Source organism: Cryptomeria japonica, chromosome 4, assembly GCF_030272615.1.
Source record: "Cryptomeria japonica chromosome 4, Sugi_1.0, whole genome shotgun sequence".
Classification (NCBI taxonomy): Eukaryota; Viridiplantae; Streptophyta; class Pinopsida; order Cupressales; family Cupressaceae; genus Cryptomeria; species Cryptomeria japonica.
The window spans coordinates 150,244,553-150,248,928 of NC_081408.1; positions in this window are offsets into that span (position 1 = coordinate 150,244,553).

The following is a 4,376-nucleotide window of genomic DNA, read 5'->3' on the forward strand; positions in this document are numbered from 1 at the left end:
TTGTCTACAAGGTCTAGGGAAATGGAGAAATTGTTGAAGACCAAGCATTCAATATACAAGTTGTGGGAGACCCAACAGAAGTTGCAGGAAAGATAACTCCCATCTTTGTTGCGGGCATGGAGATTGTGGACTGACAGTATAATGGTTTTCAAATGTTGTCTTCATAATTCTTTTTGCAAATGATCGTGCCCAGTTGATATGTAGTTAAATTTTGAGAAATGGAAGATGTTTTGGAAAATGAATGTTTTTTATTGAAGGGGAATGTTGCTACAGTCTCTTCGTCAAATTCCAGGCCGAGCCGAACTATAATGATAATATTATGTAGAAACAAATATGTATTCTCGGTTTACAAAGTCAAGAGGGATAGTTACTACCTCTCTGTTTATATCGAGAAAATGAAACTATATTTTTTGGTTTGGTCAGTTACCTAGTTTGTAAATAGACTGTTTTACTCGAAGATCACTCGCCGACTTTGATTTTTTGGTTAATCAATATTATCGGATCAAGTATAGAAAATAGGGAAATTAGGTTTTTGATCTGGGATGCTCATATTGTGTGAGGATTGGGTTGCCATAACAGACCCTATAACTTCCAAATGATATCTTATTATGGAGAATGATATCTTATTATGGAGTATTAATCTATAAATTTATGTAATTTTGTAAATTTATATTAATATAATTATAGGGTTATGGTCTTTTAACCCCCTCCAAAAAAAAAAATACTTTTCACACAATTATTTGAATGGATTTTTCTATCAAGAAATAGCAATATCTAATTATTATTTAACATCCAATTACGATACCAATTTGGTGAGATGTGAGGCTTGATTTACAACAATATAGAAACATGAAATTTGTGTGGAAATATAAAATTAAGTGTTCATAATATTTGACTAGAATGAAGATATCAAATGGATTTAAATTAGAAATTTGTAAAACTATAAAACACTAATATTCCAATATGTATCAAAGGATTTACTTGCCAAAAAATTGTGGGGAAAAAACATTGCAAAGAAAAGAGATATAGCATGTATTAAGTTTAAATAAAGATTATAATAAAATTATACTTCCATTCTTCTTTTTGCCTCAAATCTGACAACAATAATGTACCAATGAAAAATATCAAGACATCCAACTCTCTATCTCTTTCTTACAAATATTTCAATAGAAAGAAAGATTATTGATATTCATTAAGGATATTGAGAAGGTTGTTGAAGATTATTGATATAACTGAAAAAGGATGATAACTATATTTATAACATTATTTTGTCATTGATGTCAAGAAATTCATTTTTTGATTCAGTATGATGTTGCCATATCTTGAGAAGATTGATTTGAAGAGAATTAAGATGTCAGTAAAAGACACAGAAACAATGTGATAAGAAAGAGGAGGAATAAGTTATTCAATGGGAAACTATTACGGAGTTAGACAATGATGAGATTATGATGTTTAGATAGTGTTGATATCCTACATATATTGTTGATTGTAAGGTTAATACTATACTATGTCACCGAGCAAAGAACCTAGTCGGTAAACCCTAAGGTTATCGATATCGGTTAATGAAGGCAGAATGTCTACTGAGTAAAGTTTAGTATTTACCGAGTTGCAACCGAGTTATGACAAAGCGCATTGGATGAATACAAGCATTATTAAATGAAGGACAATGATTAGCTGGAGATATATAAATGATTGGTATGTCGTGCATGAAGTTTGTTGAAGATCTATGGAAATAGAAGATCGGCATGAAGATCTACAATGCAGACTGAACTGGAATAACCTTGTGCAAGTTTCAAGAAAGGAATGCAAGTCCCTAAGCAAGGTAAAACGTGTTCAGATCGAAGGATGCATTGAACCTAGTCAAGATTGAAGATCTGATGGCTAAGATTGGTCATGGGAAATGTGATCAAGGAGATTAAGCGGTTAGCAAATTGTTTATAAATAAGGAATTGTTGATAAACAATGTATGCAGGCAAGTGTAAGCACAGAGATGCTACATAGTGATTACCGAGAACAGAAGCTTGAAGACCTGTTTGAATAATAGAGTAGAGAGCCCAGCAGAGGGACAAGATAAGTCCTATGACAAGATTATTTTGAGCAAACAAGAATCTGCTTTAGCATTTTAGATGTGAAGTTGCAGATATATTTTTATTACTGTTATTTTGTAAGTGACAGAAATTCTCTTAACCGAGTGGACTTAACAGTCTTATTTGTAAACCCTCTAGCAAAGTAACATTCTAAATAAGTTTTTGGAATCCTTTGATAAGGTCACTTCTAACAAAGTGAAGATCCTAACAGATCTGAGGGAAATCCCTTAACCAGGTCACATCTAGCAATGTGTTTGTAATCTTTAACAAGATTTTCTTTTAACCAAGCATACTCTAGAAGAGTATTTCTTAGTGGGTCCGAAATCCCACAGTGTTTTTTCCCTATTTGGGTTTCCACGTTAAATCTGGTGTTATATGTGTGATGATGATTATGTGTTTATGAGTTTGTATGTTTAGCAGTTTTTGGTTATATTGCTGAAGTATAAGTTACCGAGGTTGAATCTGTTGATTTTATGGATTATTAAGTTTGTATGATTCAACCCCCCCTCTCATCCTGTTAGCTATTGGCATCAAAACTTTACATTTAGTATTAGAACTTAAAACCCACCCCAAAAAGTATTTTCCTTCACTATCCAAAACTCCCTACATAGTTAATTGCAAAAGATATATGTTAGAAAATAAAAAGTTACCCTTACCTCTTTCCCAAGTGCTCCACTTTGAGGTGAAAATTAACTAATTTTTTTCATCTCTACAGGTTTGAATTTTACCAATAAAATAAAACTCTCCTTCATTTGAATGTACAACAAAAATTGGGCACAACTATTGTAATGTTTGGAAATAAGATTCACTATTTTAGCTTTGTAAACAAGGGATTAACCCTCTTCCAATTGACATTAAAATAAAAAGGGATGAACTCAATAGATTCAACCTTAATTACATGAAAGGTGTTGAAAGATAATTCAATTTTGTTCCTTCTTTGATTGAGTTCAAAATGAGCTATTGAATGATATGAATTAAATGCAAGATCTAGAGTTAAAGACAATTATCAACATATATGAATAGCCTCAAATCAGATATGTAAATATAATGTACACATCTAGAGATAAGAAGAAAAAAGGAACCTATGTCTAAAATTTGAACTCAAAAGTGGGGGAGAATAGTGTGTGGCCATCCTTGTTGAGGAGCATTAATGTAGATAACTTTAAAGATAATTTTGGGATCATGACACTCCTCAAAATATATGCCTAAATTTTTATTGGAAAAGTGTTAGATAATAGATCTTGGGCAACCTTGTTCTCCACTTTCTGCCTTTACATAAGTTGGCTCTATGTGGCTTTTATCTACTCTTCCCAAATCTGTATATCTTGTCTCAAGATCCTACCACCTGCACATACAAAAGAGGAAAATGGTATAGTTTTATGAGGGTTTTCCTAGGTCAAACCTTGAGTTTGAATTAATAACCCTTGAATGAAATTGATAAATTAAAAAAAAATATCTAAAGTAGAATGTTGAATATTATACCTCAAGCCTAATATAATTGATGATGGTTGATGATGCAATGCTCTTTGAATGTGATCATAATTGTTAATTTAATAATATGACATGACATGAGAAGACAATTAAATGAATTAGTCATAAACACATGCCTTCATGAAGATTGTTTTAACTTGTTGCTCCATGACATGCTTAGATCTAAAGAATGCTTGAAGAATATGGTGGGATGAAATGACTTCTTTTTTATATGCTATAATATACTTGTAATTGGAATGCTTGAGGATGAAAATGAATGAATAAGGAAGCTCTTATGTAGGTTTATCAAGTTATTATATAAATTAGGTTGACCTCCAATAATCATATTGATGTATTAGGATCAAGAACTAACTTGCATGAATCAAGCACTAACATATTCAAATTTGGGCCCATATTAGGGGTACAAGGGTGCCCGAATGCCCTTTTAAAAGAAAAGGGAAAAGGGCACCCAAATTCGCTTTTCCACCCAAAATAAAAGTGAATCAAGTGTGAAACAAGTGTGTTTGGTCCCAAGAAAGGGGTTAAGATTACCATATAATCAAATGACTTCAGTTTTATAGTATTTAGGCTAAAATAACACTTGGGGAGAGTTAGGAGGAAACACACCAAGGAAATGACACAAAAAATTAGTTTAAAATTCATAAGGGTTATAGTTTATGGTGCTACATTTAACCCCCACTTTAATAAGAGTATGAGACTACACACATACTCATGATAAAGTTAAAAAAAGAGAGAGATATTTGAGCAACTAGAAGAAAGGTTACGAAGAGATAAGACATCACTAAATTTGAGGTTACG